The sequence below is a fragment of the Pinus tabuliformis genome, chromosome Q, assembly GCF_031772625.1.
Source record: "Pinus tabuliformis cultivar Carrire ecotype Pingquan chromosome Q, CPIR1, whole genome shotgun sequence".
In the NCBI taxonomy this organism is placed as follows: domain Eukaryota; kingdom Viridiplantae; phylum Streptophyta; class Pinopsida; order Pinales; family Pinaceae; genus Pinus; species Pinus tabuliformis.
In genome coordinates, this window is record NC_142296.1 from 507,275,044 (window position 1) to 507,295,721 (window position 20,678).

Consider the following 20,678-nt stretch of genomic DNA (forward strand, 5'->3'; position numbering starts at 1 on the left):
GCAGCCGAGGCTTTGCTATTGACCCTGGATCGGGAGCTGGATGGGGTGTTGGAGGGATTAGAAGGAAGACTGCCAAAGACAAAAGGGCCGAAGGCTGGGGGGGCCAAACCCCCCCCTGAGGTGGTCATAGAGCGATACAGATAGGGTTTTTTCTCAAGGTTTGGGAGTGCTTCAGATCACTGCGTCCACCGTCTTAGCGTGCTCGATGTTCGACTATTGAGAATATTTTCATCTCACAATGTTGAATGATAGAAAATGTGAATAATAAGAATATAGTCAATTACAAAGAATCTTCATTGTAATCAATCTGAAACTATTTTATTTTATTGTTCTTATTATCACATCTATTAGTTATTTTCTATTACAATGTTTGAATGCAAAGTGACTAACAATTTTGAATGATGGAAAATAGGAATAATAAGAATGTAGCCATTTACAAATAGTTTATAGTTTTAAGAAGAAGAAATTTTGGGTAAGTGAACTTTTTATTTAGGATGAAAATTCAAGTATTGTATTTATGGTTGAATTACTGTAACAAAGAAGTCAATTCACGTCATGAATAATGTTTATGTGCGCACACTAAGAGAGAGTTTGTATGTTTTGGGGGTGAGATAGAGATATAAATGGAGGGGGGAGAGAGGGAAGAAGAGAGATGCAAAGACATGGAGGGAGCGTTGAAGGAAATGTAACCAGGTTCGATCTTCATAAATGTACTTTTGATATTTGTATTTATTTAAGAAAATAAATATTATTTTTATAATATATGTCAATGAGCTTCTTGCTCATTGAAGTAGGTCTAGCACATGTTAAAGTGCTATAGGTAATTCAAAAGGTCAAAAGAATTATGTTAAAGACCTTAAGGGTATGTTACATGTGTATAAGAGTCAAAGAAGTAACCTCCAAGCAAAGTCAAGTCCCTTCCTATGCAAAGGAACCATCAAATAGTCTCCTTCAAGCATGTGACACCACCAAAGAAACCATCTGAAGTAAGCATAACAAGTCGGCCTGCAAATAGTGTACATGTTGGCCTTCTAGTCAGCCTAAAAGGAGGGACAATCCTCTATAAATAGATGTTTTCCACTCCATTACAACGTCAACCAAGCAGCTCTGAAATCTACGAAGAGAAGAGGCTAGAAAAAGGGTAACAAAGGACGAAGAAGATATCTCCTAGGGAAGCGAAGGAAAGAGGAGAAAAACCGAAATGAAAAGGATTGTTTCTAGGGCTAGAAATAGTCACACATGCAGAGAAAGGGTGGTCAAGTTTGCGGGTATGACAACAGGGACAAACAATCCATAAACTAGTGTTGATTGGGTTTAAAACTAGGCCTATAAGGCCTCCCAAGTCAAGAGAAGAAGCCTATCTCTCTAACGAAGGAAAAAGGACCCTAATACTCTAGGTTACCTCTCACACGTGCGAGAATTAAGGCTGCAGCGTTGTCACACTAAGGAAGAATGAAGTGTCAGAAGAAGGACAAAGTGTCGGGGAATGAAGTGTTAGAAGGAGGTGAACAAATTACTGGGAAAACATAGTGCAGAGAAAAGGAAGGACTTGAATTGTGCTTGGAGGGTCTTCTAGTCAAGGGTCTAGGGTTTGGCATTGATTAATAAAGAAGCTTCATTAAGAAAAAACTTACCAAAGGGTTTTCCTCTCAAGAGAAGAGAGGTTTTGGCCCTAGCAGAGAGCCAACATCTTATGTTCTTGTTTTTATGTTTTTATAGTAGTTTGATGAAGTACACACACATGCATTAATAATAAGAATAAGAAGATTAAGCTAACAAGGAAAATTAAAAAGACTCCAAAAATTGTTATCAAGTCAAGAAGAATCACACTACACCTAATTGCCCTACATTCTTCAACATGGTATTAGAGCTAAGGTGACACATCAAGGAAAGGGCAACTCAAGAACACTCATCAAGGAAAAGCATCTACAAGGTTGAAGCATTAAGCCAAATCTACTCAAGGAAAAGAAGGCCTACCATCTATTATTCATCAAGGAAGACTACATAGCAAGAAGAAGAGCCTTACACAAAGGCATCTATAAAGAAGAGCAGATCAAAGAGGGACCCACATCATCTACAAGTTACAAAGCAAATCTCATCATCATGCAAGTCCACTTGGAGAAGGCAACTTGAAGAACATCAAGATCCTAGGAAGGCAAGCCATTAAGTCTTCGAGTAGAAACCAAATCCACTACATCTCAAAATCTATCAAGTAAGTATATGTCCCCTTCTGAATATACATCAATGTCTTTTTGCAAGGAAAGCAACAAATTGGTAGGCACCAATAACTTTCTTGCATGGAAGAAGATGACTGATTTACTTCTCAAGGAGAATGAACTTCTAGAGCATGTCAAAGGGAATATCACTATTCTTGCTAATAAACAAACCCAAGCCTTAGCCAAGTACAATAAGGATGAGACAAGATCTCAAAGGATTCCAATAGAATCTATCAAGGACTCTCTCATTCCTTATGTCTCCAAATTTGAAACATCAAAAGAAATTTATGATAAGATAGTAGAGCTATTGTCGGTATCCACAACTGGAGAAGTGATATATCTAAGAAATGAATTGTAAAAAATGAAGATATCAAAGGAAGGAATAGTTGCCTACTTCATGAATATATCTGAGATGAGGGATCAACTCAATAGCTTGAGGAAGTCATGTCTAATGGAGAAATGACAATTGCAGTACTCAATGCTCTACTTGAGGATTGGGGCAACTTCACATCAAGCATATATGCCAATAAGGAAGCAACCACACTCAGTGAAATGTGGTCTCTATGAAAGACAGAGGAATCCAGACTTAAAGCAAAGGAAGATGTGGGATTAAAGGAGCAAGCATTTGCTACCATGGCTAAGAGAAATGGTAAATTTGGAAAATTTGTTCCATGAAGAACGAACAACAAATACATGTCCAAAATCCAATGCTATAGGTGTCAAGAATATGGACACTACAAAAGGAATTGTCCTAACCTTAAGAAGGACAACAACAACAAAAGAAAGAGGGAAGAAACTCACATGACTCAAGAGGTGAAATAAGAAGAAAAGAAACAGAAGAAGGAAGATCCTTCAGATCTCTACTATGAATAAGTCAAACTCTTTAATTCAAGTCTTGTTTCAAGGTTTTGAGTAGATAGGAGCATGTAGGAATAAAATAAAATTGCATGACTAGAAACATCTTCTAGAATCTAGAAGCATGAAGTACATAGAGTTCTATATACTCATGAAGAAGTAGCATTTATAATGAAAATAAAATGCATGGTTAGAAATATCTTCTAAAATATATGAGCATGGTAGATATAGCTCAATATATTCATGTACAAGGAGCATACCTAGTATAGGACCTCATCCATGATGAAATAAAATTGATATGATTAAGAATCTTAGAATACCTCCATCATCAAAATAAAATAAACATTTTGAAAGCAAGGGTCTTTAAGATCCTACAATGGAATCTTCAAAAGAAGGTTCATGAACCAAAGAAGATGTATCATTGGGAATCCCATTCATGGGATTCAAGAAAAGGGTGATATGCAGGCAAGCTAAGATGAAGCAAGAAGGGCCACACCAAGGACAACCAAATGAAGCTAAGATGATCAAAGGAGAATCAAGATGAGGTATGTATACATCAAAGTTTAGTCATGTTACCATTTGTATATTATTGAGTCATGGGAATAGTTATATAAAATGATCAAGGAGGAAATAATCTCTTTCACCAATGACATGCTCGAAGGCATGTACTACAATGCAATAAAGGTTAACAAAAGGATATGCTCACATAAGGAGAATAAGATTTCTGACTAAGAAGCAAGAAGACATGCTGACTAGTCCAAGAAACAAGCAATGAAGAAGTGCTCTCACAAGGAGCATAAGGTGTTTGACCAATTTATCCAAAGAGAAGAAAATGAAGAAAGAGATCAAGCATGTGAAGAACACCATGATCACCAAGAATCACTATTTGACAAGATACTTTGAAGATATCTCCCGAAAGAAGGCAGGACAACTCTGACAAAGGAAGGAAGGACGCTTGACACCTATGAAGGCCTTGGAGATATGAAAGGTACATATAATTGATTCTACTCTACAAAATATGTTGTGATGAAGAATCCATCTAGCAAAAGCAAAAGCAATGTTGAAGCAATATCAGGATGAAGTCATGATGGGATACTAGGTTGAATCATGTAAATAGGCAAGTACGACGAAGCATCCATGAAAAGAGTATTCTGAAGCATGAACATATGAAAAAGGAGTAGCTAGATGACAAGAAAACCTGATGTATGACAAGAAAGCCATTTTCCATTAAGGAAGCAATGACATGACAAACCAGGAAGGAAAGTGATCGATGGATGGTGCCCTACCTAGAATAAGTTCGAACAAAGACTTCATGACATCAAAGAAAGGAAGGAGATCAAGTAGTTGAAGGACCCATGAAGAAGAAGTTGTTGATGAATGAAAGAGTCCCTGGTTAAGAGGGAGCTCTAACAAGTCCCTGCTCAAGAGGGAGTTTTGGATCACCCCTGATTACAAAGGAGTGACAGTTGTGTTTTCCATTTCATGTATCATGCACTAGACCAGGACTAACAACCGTAAGTCTAGATGAAGGCCATGAATGGAAATGTAGACACAACATAGACACAAAATTCTTGTCTTCACTTGGAAAGAAATAATGGTAGGATTATGTAATCATCTGGCATCTGATACTCTTTGAGGATGTGTAGGGCATCCAAGACAAGAGTAGGCAAGAGGACTGATATTCTTTGAGGGCTGGGAACCCAAGACAAGAATAGTCCTAAAATGTCATACTCAGTGAAAACCCGGGTGAGTATGTACCTTGAGAGACAATGACTAAGGTGTTTATAAGTCATTGGTCTCGCCAGCATTGTGCTATGATCTATTGAGAGATAGAGCTATCAGTCAAGGCCTTGTTGTGGAAACAATGTTAGTTATTATGATGCTAAAACAGATGGATTACAAATTCGATTTCTCTTAAGTGAATTCTTCAAGATTGAAACATATCTAAACACCTTGTAATGTTGTATGAATACCTCCCTACTTAAGAGGGAGTGTTGAAAGAAATGTAACTATGTTTGGTCTTCATAAATGTACTTTTGATATTTGTATTTATTCAAGAAATTAAATATTATTTTTATAATATATGTCAATGAGTTCCTTGCTCATTGAAGTAGGTCTAGCACATGTTAAAGTGCTATAGGTAAATAAAAAGGTCAAAATAATTATGTTAAAGACCTTAAGGGTATGTTACATTATGTATAAGAGTCAAAGAAGTAACCTCCAAGCAAAGTCAAGTCCCCTCCTATGCAAAGGCACCATCAAAGAGTCTCCTTCAAGCATGTGACGCCACCAAAGAAACCATATGAAGTAAGCATAAAAATTTGGTTTGCAAACAATCTACATGTCGGTCTTCTAGTTGGCCTAAAAGGAGGGACAATCCTTTATAAATAGAGGTTTTCCACTCCATTATAACGCCAACCAAGAAGCTTTGAAATTTACGAAGAGAAGAGGCTAGAAAATGGGCAACAAAGGACGAAGAATAGGTCTCATAGGGTAGCGAAGGAAGCAGGAGAAAAGATGAAGTGAAAAGGACTGTTTCTAGGGCTAGAAACAATCACACGTTTGAATAAAGGGTGGTCAAGTTTGCGAGTATGACAGTAGGGACAAACAATCCATAAAATAGTGTTGATTGGGTTCAAATTAGTCCTACAAGGCTGCCCAAGTCAAGCGAAGAAACCTATCTCTCTAGCGAAGGAAAAAGGACCCTAATTCTCTAGGGTACCTCTCACACATGCGAGAATTAGGGCGGAAATGTTGTCACACTAAGGAAGAACAAAGTGTTGGAAGAAGGAAAAAATGCCGAGGAATGAAGCGCCAAAAGGAGGTGAAAAAAGTACCGAGAAAACATAGTGCACAGAAAAGGAAGGACTTGACTTGTGCTCGGAGGATCTTCTATTCAAGGGTCTAGGGTTTGGCATTGATCAAGAAAGAAGCTTCAATAAGAGAAAACTTACCAAAGGGTTTTCCTCTCAAGAGAAGAGAGGTTTTGGCCCTGGAAGAGAGCCAACATCTTGTGTTCTTGTTTTTATCTTTTGATAGCAGTTTGATGAAGTACACACACATGCATTAATAATAATAAGAAGAAGATTAAGCTAACAAGGAAAGATAAAAAGACTCCACAAATTGTTATCAAGTCAAGAAGAATCACACTATACCTAATTGCCCTAGATTCTTCAACAGGGAGGAAGAGTTATAGATATGGAGAGAGAAGTGTTAGCTAGAGACAAGGGGAAGAGAGAGAGGGGGGATGGAAAAGGGAGGGAGAGAGAGATATATTGATAGATATGGAGAGAGAGTGTGTATGTTTGGGGGTGAGATAAAGAGATAAAGGAGAGACAATGGGAGATAGAGATATATATGGAGGGGGTAGAGATGTGTTTACAATGCAATCAATGCACACTATTAATCTAATTACTTTGAAATTAATGTACATCATACATCTAGTTGCATCAAATCAGAAATCAACATCTACACTTGCATGTAGTGCAAACAACCCAATAGGATTAGAAATCAACATCTACACTAAAATCAATGCATCTAGTGCAAACTATCAAATAGGATTAGAAATCAATATCTACACTGCAACCAATGGATCCAATGCAAGCAATCAAATAGGAGTAGAAATAAACATATACACTCTCAATGCATCTAGTGTAAGGTATTAAATATGATTAGAAATCGATATCTACACTGAAATCAATGCATCTAATGCAAGTGATCATATAGGATCATAAATCAATATCTACCCTAAAACCAATGCATTAAGTGAAAGCAATCAATTAGGAGTAGAAATCGACATCTACATTGAAATCAATGCGTTTAATATAAGGTATTAAATAGGATTAGAAATCGATATCTATACTAAAATCATTGCATCTAGTGAAAGTGATCAAATACGATTAAAAATCAATATCTACATTGAAACCAATGCATCTAGTGCAAGAAATCAAATAGACGTAGAAATCAACATCTACACTAAAATCAATGCATCTAGTGTAATGTTTATATAGGATTAGAAATCAACATCTACACTAAAATCAATGCATCTAATGCAAGAAATAAAATAGGATTAGAAATTAACAACTACACTAAAATCAATACATCTATTTTAGTGAAAAACCAAAATATTCATGACTTTCTAGATCTAAATTCTATGTTTTTATTTGTCTCTTTCTGCTTCCCTATATCTCCACCTTCCATTATGTGTCTATCTCCCTCCTTCTCTCCATCTCTCCCTCCCTTTCTCTATATTTCTCTTCTTCCCTCTCCCCCATTGCCATATATATGTATACCTCCCTCCATCTCTCCTTATTTGTCTCTCTATCTCAGCGCCCTAAACACACCTCTCTCTCTCTTTCTCTACCTATTTATCTTCCTCCCTCCCGTTATTTGTATCTCTCTTCTTCTCTATTTCCCCCTCCATCTATATATCTATCTCCCCCTGTCTCTCCTCCTTTATCTCTCTATAGAATCCCACATACCCACTCTCTCTCTACATATCTATCTATCCATCTATCTCCCCCTCTCTATCTCTTCCCCTTCTCTCTCTCTCTCTCTCTCTCTCTTCCCCTTCTCTCTCCATATCTGTTGACACCTAATCATCGGGATTGGGTGAATAAGTGTAACTGATGTAAATAAATAATAAGAAATATGAATAGTCATCGGGAGATGAAGTGAACAGTCTCGCCCTCATGTATATAATAAAGACCAACCTGAATGAATATGTACGAATTGATTTTGAGGAGTTACTACCTGGTCTGACATGGTATGAGAGCCAACTCCCAAAATTAGCTTTTGTGTAACTCCTGGTGTCAGTTTCCTGCCTATTTTGCAGAACTCACACCTCTGCCATGCTCTTGAGGCCTGCACCCACATTCCTGAACCACTGTCATATGCATTTTTATGATAGTTCTGTTCTGTTGTAGTGATTTTCTCTCTGGTCTTACCATCACCTGGAGGAGCCTCTGTCATACTCCTAAATCCTACAACATCATATGTGTTTCTGGCCCATATTCCACGCATATTGTACTACCTTCGGTCTCCATTGTTTGTGCCTCTGGCTCCCAGTGAAGTAAAGAACTGATACCTCCCCTTCGCTGTGCCTCCACCCATGGCTCTGTTTTCGTGGTTCACATGCATGCATTTATTTGTGTGAGAATGGAATCCTCGTGATCAGCGCTGACATGTAGCGATAAATAAATAATCCTTATGATCAACGCTATCAGGTTTATGTCCGATTTTGCTAAAGATGTATCAACGCTATTAGGTTTCTATCCGGTTTTGCTAAAGATGTATCGACTTTCACTGAAGCTGTCTTTCATCAACACTTCAAAACGGAAGGGGTCGGTGCTGGTGGTGCCCAAGAAAAAATTCTATATGTAGATTCCCAAGGCTGATCCGTTTTTCTAAATTCCTCATAGGCCAGAGGAACAATCTAATTGAGGTGACTGATTTGTTGGATCTTTTACTGGTCAAAATTCTTTAATACTTTAACACAGTGTGATGCTTCTTGGCCTTTAATTGAAGATTGAATTCCAGTGAGATGTGTGGGAACACCGTGAGAGTGCATTGAATGTTTTATGAAGCGAGGATATCATGGCATATCAATATGAAGATAAATGGTGTGTTTGATTGGTATGTTCACCTGCTGTTGTGCATTGAAAAATGTTTTGAAGGTCGATAGTTACACTATTCATGCATTGGTGTAATGTCGTGTAATGGCTCTGCGTTAAGGCCATCGTGAGACCATGTACACAATAGTACTATGTTTCAATATAGTTTGAATACTCTACGTTTTTCATTATAGTACTATGTTTCAATATAGTACTGTCATACCAATGCCCCTTTGAATTGTAATTTTTTTAAAATTACCACTAGAAGTACAATTTTTTTTTACAGTATATTGCCAAAAGTATTTTTACAGCACACAAATTTTACAACTCATTCAATCATATATATTGTGGGAATAGTTCTCACTGGCAAGGAGAAATATCCTGAGTGGTCCCAAATGATAAAACACACCCTCATTTTCAATGAGTTGTGGAAAGGAGTGTGTGTTGGAGACGGATACAAAGAGCCAGAACAACCTACCTTAGACAAAGAGTTCGCCATTTGGAAAAATAAGAACAACAAAGCCTATGAATTATTGCAGTATTCGTAAGTGAAGAGGTGAGTCGCCAAATTTCGCCAGTTTCAACTACTTTCAAAGCCTTACAAAAGCTGAAAGAACTCTATGACTCACATTCTACACTTGAAGTTGTTCAACTCATGATTAAACTCTTCACTCTTGAATTATAAAATAATGATCCTCTTGCTCTTACATCCGAAGAAAAATCTATAATGCATGATATCAAAGCCACTAAGGTTGAATTGGATATTCCTCTTATCACTTTTCTCAAGGCACTTTATCCTACTTACTCCAATTATCTTGAGTCATTGCAAGCAAATGGAAATCTCAAAGATATTTCCTTTGACTCTCTTGTGAAAAAATTTGCTGAAAGAGAGAGCTTTTGGAAAGAAGACAACCCCTGAATCTTTTGAAGAGGCTGTGTGCCTTGCTCATAAATAAAAGAATCTTGCCCAAGATTCTTCCAGAGGAAGAGGTGGTCGAAGAGGAAGAGGAAGATATTTTAGAGGCAGGGGGGGTAGACACTCTCAAGGAGAAAAGTCAGATTTGCACTGCATATGCTGCAAAAGAAATGGATCACATGATGCCTCTACATGCAGGTTACCTTGGGACAAAATTGAGCAGCAAAGAAACCAACAAAAAGGTAAAAATAATGACACAGACAAAGGTAAAGCACCTGAATCCGCTCATTATGTTGAGGCACAATGTAATATTGGAGTAAATGAAGACTTATTTAAAGCTTCAATTGCTTCTTGGAAAAATGACTGGTTGCTTGATTCAGGAGCAACTTGCCACATGATTCATAGAAAAGATTTTTTTGAAGAATTTACTGACAATGTTGATGGAACAGTGTACTTTGCAGACCAATCAAAACTCAAGCCATCAGGGCTCGGCACAATCAGGCTCAAATTGCCTAGTCTTCCAGACTTTCTTCTGCATCATGTTGCATATCTCCCACAGCTGAAGAGAAACTTGCTGTCCTTGGTCCACATCTGCCAACAAGGTCACTCCATTCATATGTTTGATAGAAAGCTTGAGGTGAGAAAGCATCTAACCACTCACTTGTCATGAGGGGGATAGAAGAAGAAAGGCTTCTCAAGCTGCAAGGTACCTCTACTCGTGCACAACATTTCTCATACAACTCTCATTATGAAGAAGGTACACTTCCATCAAGTTTATCATGGCATGCTAGATTTGGACATTTGAACTATGACAACCTTCACTTGTTGAAGAAAAATGGTGTTGTTGGTTTGCCTACAATTCCTAGGAAACTTAAGCAATGTGATGCTTGTATTCTAGGAAAGCATAGTGGTGGGCCCCAGTATTGTAGCAATAATGCTACAACTCTTGGAACTCCCTTCTTTAATTTTATCAACTCGGTAGTTCGTAACAAAATTGGAAGCGACGGTGCTGTATGCACAAGTACTAGCTCTTGCCGCAGCTGTCACTTGGTCAGCTGGCACACGTCCACTAGGAGCTTAAGCCAACTTCTATGAGCTCTTAGAAGAAGCTTTTTAATTGATGGATGAAAGCTAACTCAAAGGAAGCTAATCTAATTGCAAAAAGAAACTGAAAGCCAACAAGAAACGCAAACCCTAGCAAACCCTAATTCTACCGGCTAGTCTTACTGACGCAAAGGAGAGCATGCAAACTACTGAAAGAGATTCCATTACTTCTATGAAGGTAAAATACATGTGTCTATACTACCTCTATCTGAAGAAAACATCTTTTTGTATTTTTGATTAAGTTGTTGGAATTATCATGCATGTGCTTTTAACTATTTTTGACTGTGCAGAGGTGGATCAAGGAGGAGAAATGCTTGGAAGAGGTCGGGAAGGTTCAAAGAGGGTCTAAGGAGTCCCCAACACCCTTCCAGAGAGTTTCACAGAGTTTGGCTATCAAGAAACCTCATTCGTGAGCTTCTACAGGAAGTCTGCAGGGGTTCTACAGGATGTTTAGGATTTCTACAGGATGTTCTGTAATTTTTCTACAGGATGTTCAGAAATGGGGTTTTGAAGCATGGATGGAGGAAAAAATGTGGAGTAATGAGTATGGAGGTGAAATAGGGGTGTAGGGGAGTTCAAGCTTGGAGGATGGAGTTGAGGAGTGGCGTAGATGGTGAGATCTGTTCAAGGAGGGATGAAACGATGTTGCACAAGAATATGAGAATCATGGCAAAGTAAGTGGATGAGGCAAATGTAAGGTAAGGGTTCTAAGTGAAGGGTGAAGCAGGTAGGTTGGATGGAGTATGGGCAGGTAAGGAAGGATAATAGGTACTCTGCAAGTGGTTTTTCAAACTAAACAAACAAACACTTATAAAACCTATGACCTAATTACTTCACTCTAATCTGACCTAACAGCAAAAGGAAATGAACAGAAGTTTATTTGCAAGGAAACCATGTGAAACAACTATGCAACTAAGCAATCATAAACCTAAACATGCATCCAAAACTGATATCAAGTTCTGAAAATGAGATTCGAACACTAATAATTGCATGGTGAAGCAAAGAATGTGTTTTTGTGGGCAGCAAGGTTACATTGGTCCCAACTCATGATTTCACTGAAGGGGAGGTGAGATCCAAAGTACTTGGTAGCCTTTTTCTGAATATATTCCCTGTGATTAACCTAGCAAGTAAATCTGAACATGAAGAACCTTCTTAATCATCGAAAGCAACCTAAATAACAACACAATATTTAAATCTAAATAGCAGATTTTATTCTAAGAATGCAACAAAAACACATAAAGATAAACAAAGGAGGTATTGGGCACTTGAGATGGGCCCAACCCCAAGATCTACAGCCTCCTAAGAGAGATTTAGAGCTGGTGCAAAGCTGGATTCATCTTTATTGAGCAAGAAAAGAAGAGTTACATCAAAACTTTCCACAAGGGAAACTTGAAAATGTGCTGAAAGCAAAGCTAATCTACTGCCTAAAAATCGAACTACAGACTAGCTAACTTCTGCCTACGAAATGAATAACCATTGGCTAACTACTAGCTAACCAAAATGAGGCCTTAAGCCTTCTTATTTATACAAATTGAGGACCCAACAGTCCTCCTAAACTTTAGGGACTCGGCTGCCCAAAACTTGTAGTTAAGAGCAATCCTACTTGACTTGCTTGGCTGCCCTTGTGCTAATTGATTTGGTGGCCCTTGAACTCCAAGCTGATGGTGGAGAATTCAAGGTAAGGGCCCATAAATGAAGGGGACACCTTCCTACAAATCCTCTCCCTTGTTCTCCCACGAATTTGGCTGCCAAGTGCTCATTAAAACCTTCAATTTTGTCTCCAAGTTGACCAAAAAGGCTACACAAAGCACCCATTAGACTTGTTGGCATAATGACTAACCCAATTCAATCTATTAGCATAAATATAATAAAAAACATGCAATAAACTAATGAGAATGGTGGATTAAGTTGAATTAGGAGGTTGAATTAGCCCAAATAATTATCCATTTTTGGGGTTCATCATCACCCCCCTACTGAAAGTGTTGCTCATCCTCTGAGAAACCAATCTATCTCCTCATCTTTGATGGCCTTGGTGGCCTCCCTGTCATGCCAAGCTTCTGAAGTGATGTCCTCTTCTCTGTCATGAAACCATGCTTCTTTGTTATTCCCACTGCCTTTGCTCCTTTTCCTAGAGAAGTTTCAGCTTTGGTATGATTGTGCAAGTATATTCAATCTGATGGTGGCAATGGTGGTGAAAGGAGATGAAACCAGTGGAGGATGGAAGAAAAGAGTGGTTGCATGCCTCCTCAACAGACTTCTAGCTTCAAATCCCTCTCCATAATTGATTCTGGCATGCCCAAAGGCTTCTACAGAATGTTTTTGGTAAAAATATACAACTTCCTGTAGAAAGTCCTGTAGCTTCCTGTAGAAGGTTGAACCATGACCAGATTGTGTCCGAACCTTGAAAAAATGAGTGTTCATGGAGGGAGTGGATGTGAGGATGCCTGGTAACTTGGTAGGGACCCTTCTGCTTGTGTTGGGAGGCCCCCTTTCGGCATTGTGTTTCTGCAACATCTTCAGCGTTAACTCCCACAACAGCACATAGACATTGGTGTCTCCTGTAATGTTACCCAAAAACCTCTAAAACAACATAAAAGGAGCAAGCACCATTCCCCTAAACCAAAATTTAAACGGCCCCTCTGAAAAATGGTAGCTGCATGCAGAGCCTCAGTCAATCTTCACTGATAAGTATATTGTCCGCACAAACCAAAGGCATGCATAGAAACCTATTGTACCGGTCAGAACAAAAAATGAGTATGACATGATGGGCATGTAGCCAAAATATAAAATTCTAGAAGCAAGCTTTGTCATCTCCAGCTTGGTGAAGAAATAGAATGTGGCATAGAGAAACAAGTAAAATGCTGAGGAGCCTGCAGTCAAATAAGATCTCCACCACCAGTTGTAATCTTCACCGCACAATTCAAAGTAGCACAGGACAATGGTGATCTCTGCACATGTAACAATGAGGATCACAAAGACAATGAACAGGAACCCAAATATACAGTAGAACTGATGCAGCCATATTGAAGTTAATATGAAGAACAGTCCAATGAATACAGCTCCAAAAGGCAAAATGCCTCCAATTGGTATTGAGAAAATGGGCTGCATATACCAAGCTTGCTCTGGAATCTGCCTGGGGATTTTATTGGTCTTCACTGGATCTTCAATTGTAGGTTTCTTGTAGCCAAAGTAACTGCCCACAAAGACCAATGGTACAGAAATTCCAAACCATAAAAGGACCGAGGCAAACATAGTCCCGAAAGGAACTGCACCAGCTGAAATTTTTTCCCATAGCAGTGCATTGAGAATAAAGAAAATGCAAAAGGCAATGCCTGGAAACAAGAATGTTGGCTTCAGCGTGTTCCTCCTTTATTCTGTGCCCTTGAACATCTTATATAGACGTGACAATGCATACCCTGCAAACAAACCCATAAACACCCACAATAGCAGCATAGCTGTCATGAAACCTCCACGGTTCGAAGGAGAAAGGAAACCAAGGACTGCAAATATCATTGTCACTAGTGTCATGGCAAAAAAAATGAACTCCAGTTCCCACATAGACACAAAGTAAGCTTGCATTGGTTGGGACCCTGACCACATCTCCATGGACCGACTTCCATCCTGTTTCCTCTTGAGCCTCATCCTGTTTTTCTAATTGGTTGTATTTTGAGATATCCCGGTACAAATTTTCGCATCATGAACATTGAAACCATTTCGGAGAGTGTCAAGCGGAAAGAGTCGTTAGTGCGGACACAACCGACCTTCCTAGAAAACCTAAGACTCTCTAATGACAAACAAGACAAATAAGAGCAATCCTTCTCTAAATATGCTTTTACAATATGAGAAATCAAGTGTTTAGATCCTACCTGTAATCCAACGCTGTTGTAGTAGTCCAGCTTCGTTGATCCGGATGAGCTCCTCCTTCCCTTCGAAACCTGCATTCACCAACAATCAAACGATTAAATAGCACCTGAATATCACATAAAATAAAACATATTTAACATATAGACCAAGGAGTATATGAAACAACTCATTAATAACAAATTGTTGAGAAGAATGGACTAATTTGTATTAAAAGGTAACAAAAGGAACCACTACAACCTGAGCCTTGGTGTTGTGCAAGCTCCTCCCAGGGTCCACAAGAGTTCTCCCTTACTCTGATCAGCTCACCCACCTCCCAATGGAAACAAGTAAAGATGGTAATCTCTCCTCACAAGATTCTACAAGGAAGTCCTAATTCCAGCAGCATCTACCCTTAGGAATGTTCAGCTTTCAACCTCCCCTCCCTTTGGCCCAATGCCTGTATTTATAGTGCTCTAGAGGAAGTTATTCAGGTCCACCATCAATGGGATAAGTCCCTCTTTGGATGGGATAACTCCCCTATTGATGGGATAAGTTCCTCTTTGGTAGGGATACATGAACCATCTGGAGGCGCTTCATACACGTCAAACATACTTCTAGAAGACTCTAGAAATGACCACAAGTAACTTTTTTGGAGTGAAACTTGCGCCTTTTGACCTTTACAGGAGTACGCACCCACCCCTTTACATACAAAGCGTACAAGTACGCAGGTATTGTGAACTTGGGTTGCGTACCCGCAGGTAAGGCTAAGAGAAACTGCGTACCAGAGATAATTGACTTTAAATGACTTTTCTCTCTTTCTTGAAGTTTGACATGGAGAGCAGAGGCATGAGACTTGCCAAGGAGGATAGTATGACAGTGGATGGAGCCATACTAACTGCAAATAGTCATGGTGACATTTTTTAGTGTAACAGATTGCCCCCTAAAGTGCGAAGCCTGTATTAGATTAGGGTTTTTATGATCTAGGAAGGGTGAAGTAATTTATCATTTCAAGGAGTATCTTGTGGAGGACCTGGTCAGAACCTGCAAATTTTCAACACAAAATACATATATAAGATGATATCATCGCTGAGGTAGGCATTCCCATACTCAGATTGAAAACTTTAACTAACAATCATAGACTTTTGTAGACACAGTATGGACGCAGCCATCTGTTTATGATTAGTCTACTGTATAATGAATACAAAACTCCTCGCAGCCTGGATGGTGGAAACTAGATCCAGGGTCTTCATTTCTACTTCCCGAATTGGTACGATTCTATTCATGCGAATAAATGAGCTGATGTCGAGCATGGTAGAAACCACTTGATTACCAGTTAATGATGTAAACTGTTAACAAGTGTGAGAGAGACCACCAGTGATGTCAATGGTTCTCAAAGTACCCAGTACAATCCATGAAATGTGAATGAATGAGTTGATGTCGAACACGTCACGGAATCCTTCGATCGAAAGTCAATGATGTAAACTGTCGTCAAAGGCGAGAAACCTGCCATTGATGCATGCAGACTTCAAGGTACTGTCGGTCTCTAAGTCATCTTTCTAGATAATGTGCTGATGTCGATAGAAAGCGACTCGTTGCAGGCAAGCCCACAACACGAAATCATTGTTTAAGTTGAAGAAATGTTGCTGTAAGGACTGACTCAGGGATGGTCAAATGGATGACAAGTATTTTGCATATGAATGGTTTATTTGCGGAGACCTCTTGAACACATAACGACACGACAGATGGTTTGGCGACGATTGACCCAAAGTTAATACCCGGAAACGGTTGAAGACTTTCAAAGTGGTTTGATCAACTTTTAAGGCAAAGGATTTCCCAACCCAAGTGAACGGAAAGTGTCGTGTTCAAGAGCGGTGATAAGGTTCTTCTGTAACAAAGGATGACAAATCGGTTCATTCTTCTCTCTTTTCCCCCACCATTTCTGGCAAGTACCTCTTTATTTTTTACAAGCTTGAGGAGGATAACATATGCTTGATTATAAGCTCATCCTTCGGATGAGTCCAACTTAGTTTAGATTCGAACCCTAAGAAGGAGTGGTCTGTTCCTGTTTGTAATTGAACAGGTCCTTTACTGTGAAATTTTAACGAGTCCAGTATAGGAGAAACTCGGCGTTTTTCATTTTTAGAGAGTCTGAAAAAACTAAAGAAGACTCCACGGTGAACTTTTTCGTAAATTTGTGTCTCCCAAGCCCGAAAAAGTATAAAATAATACCTGAGAGAACCGCTTGGTCTCGCGACCAAGGAGTACTTTCATGATTAGTGTCTCTGACCTGAAAAGTAAAAAGCGATCAAGGACACGTCGTTTTATTTCCGTATCGAGTTTGAAACGATAAAAACCCGACAATCTTTTCTTGTTTTTACGGTCAGAAACGAGCTATAAGGGGACCGTCTTTTAGTTCCGTTTTAACGAGTGTAAAAGAAACGCTCGGCAATCTTTTCATGTTTTAGGAGTCAGAAAAGAGCTTAAAAGATGACTCTGATGTTTTGGTTCGTGAAAAATGATGATTTTACTCTAAAGTCCTTTTGTCCTGCACAAAAACGACACATTACTCATACCTGTTTAAGATGGGTAAAAATACATTGAAAAATGTCCTTTCATGGTGAAAAATAAACAAACTTAGCATTCATTCATCCAAAAAACCTATAAAAAGACTTTTACCATGTCATTTTTACCATTTTACTGTTGAGGTTGAGAAAAGGGCTTTTGACAAGAAAAATTCCCGTGGACTTTGCGGAGAATCCGACCGTCATAATCGAGCACCGTCTCTTTCAGGTATTTCACAACATCCTCCTCTTCAATTTCATCCGTTTAGAATTTCATTTCAAGTTTTAGTTTGATTTTTTGGGGGGTTTAGGGTTTTAAAATATGTTTCTCGGGGGACGCAGGTGCCCTATGGGCGACCTGCGTACCCCGACTTTTTCGTATATAGGAAAAAGGTCGGGGTACGCAGCCCGCCTTCAGACCAGCTGCGTACCGCCGCTCTGTCTTCTGAACGCGGGGTGCGTACCCCGTGAAACACGGATTTTGAAACCCCAAACTCCAATTTTAACCAACCAAATTTTATTTAATGAATTCTAACTATTGTTTTTTGGTGTGTAGGTCACTCATTATGCTGGATTGGCGTGAAAGAGAGCATGAAGACGTTGATTTGGCCGCAATAGGTCATCAACCTTCTATTGATGCATTAAAGGCATGCGGTCTCTATAAGTACTGGGCTATACCTGGCATGAGGGCCCAGGTGCCATTCTTAGAGTGGCTGGTTGAAAGGTGGAATATTCAGGATCAATGTTTTTACATCGGAGAAAACAAGCTCGAGATAGAGTCCTCCGACATATACTTTCTCACTGGCTTGCCTAACAGGGGCGAGCAACTCTCTCTATTCGGGACTAGGCCGGGTGGCCAATCCCTTGCTAGTCTCCGGCTAGAGTGGTGCAACAATCAAAACCAGGAGAAGGGGATAGAAATCAAATATATATCCCGACCTGAACTCATGGTAATTGCCTTTACAGTTACCAGACTTTGCGGCGCTGCCTCTTTGCACATAGCCACTGGTTCCCAAATGCGGATGGCTATAGATTGCTTCCAAGGCACCATTTTCAACTGGTGCGATGCTGTGTTGGCCAATATGAAGGGCCAACTAACCAGGGCAAAGAGAGGACAACTGAAGACCTTTGGATATGGGCCTTTAGTTGTGAGCTTTGCCCTAGAGAGAGTTCCAATGCTGATCCCCCAGCATCTTACAGTTCTAGTTGGGGCTCCTCGGGAGCCTAAGTTGACGAGATGGGTCACGGTAATGGCCCGGCATCCTGACGAGGGAGTTGCAGTTGTTCGATTTCTTGATGGTTACTTTCACTGGCTAGAGGGCCAGGTCTTTGCGATTCAGGACTTTCCGTATGCCGGAATGGATTTTCGCAATGATCCGGACATGGTTCTTCCACAGGGAGAACAATGGGACGACAGAGGTACTTCATTCTTCACAAGTTTTTAAATTATGTATTTTTTTGTTTTTTATATATCGCCTCAAAACTGACAGCACAAATTTTCAAAATGCAGATGTAGGTCCACGGCGTCCGGCCAACCTCTGGGCTTTTGAGAGGAGAGTACCAGCTGTACCAACACCAGCCCCACAGGATGCGGCCGCAGAGACCTTAGCCGAGCTGGAACAGGATCTAAAGCGTCTGACGGCGGATATACCAGAGACCACTATAGATGACATTCCTATCCGACTTCAGCGCTACGTGGTCGCAGTCCCAGGACCTTTCAGGAGGTTCCTGTGTAGGGTAGCGCGGGCAGTGGTCTCGTATAGAGAGCACCACCAGTGATTGGCTAGTCACTTTTGTAGACACATATGACATTTTAGTTTTTTGTACTTATCATTTTTGCCGATCATAAGGTGTTTTTCAACCTATGATCGAAGACGATGTATATTTTTGACACACTCCTATCTATATATATGATTATTACCGACTTATTTTGTTAAACATGTGTGATGAAATGTTTATAAATTTACATTTATGATTGTTACAAATGTCTATTTAACATTCGAGACGCCATTGCATCTGCTAATGTATTTAAAGACCTTGGAATATGCTGATATTCAATGTAATCAAATTCACGTTCCAAGAGACGCACCCTCAAAAATAATCTTAATAACACTGGATTTCTAATGGCATAGACTCTATTAAGCTGTAATACAACGAGTTCAGAATCTAACCTCACTATCAAACTCCGAATCCCAAATGAAATAGATTCAGATAATAATTCAATCACTGCACTGTATTCTGCAATGTTGTTTGTTGTTTGACCGAGGCTCACCCCATGCATAGAAACTAACTCGTCAGAGGGCGAAAAGATAACCCAAGCTGCGGAAGAGATATTCCGTGTACTACGACAAGCACCATCAGCAAATCCAATGTACGTTTGGAGAGGCGTCGAAATCTGCAATATCAAGAGTAAAACCAAGATAAGCCAGAATAACGACAAAAACACACTCTTTAAACTAAGCACACAGCCTAAACTTAAGCAAACATACCAGCTAGAAAGAAAACTAACCTAACTAGAACTAACTAAGTCTCCATACCCACCATTTAAGCATAATACCTCTTTAGGTAAAGTCGATTTCTGGGCTTACCCAAAGAGTCCCCATCAAAATCTACCAGCTCATAGGCCCCTTTTGCCAGCTTTCGCTTGACAATGTAGGGCCCATGCCACATGGGAAACTTAAGTAAACATACCAGCTAGAAAGAAAACTAACCTAACTAGAACTAACTAAATCTCCATACAAGAATGATTTTGCAGTACATCACAATCATAGACTTTTGTAGACACAGTATGGACGCAACCATCTGTTTATGATTAGTCTACTGTATAATGAATACAAAACTCCTCGCAGCCTGGATGGTGGAAACTAGATCCAGGGTCTTCATTTCTACTTCCTGAATTGGTACGATTCTATTCATGCGAATAAATGAGCTGATGTCGAGCATGGTAGAAACCACTTGATTACCAGTTAATGATGTAAACTGTTAACAAGTGTGAGAGAGACCACCAGTGATGTCAATGGTTCTCAAAGTACCTAGTACAATCCATGAAATGTGAATGAATGAGTTGATGTCGAACACGTCACGGAATCCTTCGATCGAAAGTCAATGATGTAAACTGTCGTCAAAGCCGAGGAACCTGCCATTGATGCATGCAGACTTCAAGGTACTGTCGATCTCTAAGTCATCTTTCTAGATAATGTGCTGATGTCGATAGAAAGCGACTCATTGCAGGCAAGCCCACAACACGAAATCATTGTTTAAGTTAAAGAAATGTTGCTGTAAGGACTGACTCAGGGATGGTCAAATGGATGACAAGTATTTTGCATATGAATGGTTTATTTGCAGAGACCTGCTCTTATTTTGTCACGCGAAAAGAGTCGTTAGTGCGGACACAACCGACCTTCCTAGAAAGCCTAAGACTCTCTAATGACAAACAAGACAAATAAGAGCAATCCTTCTCTAAATATGCTTTTACAATATGAGAAATCAAGTGTTTAGATCCTACCTGTAATCCAACGCTATTGTAGTAGTCCAGCTTCGTTGATCCGGATGAGCTCCTCCTCTTATTTTG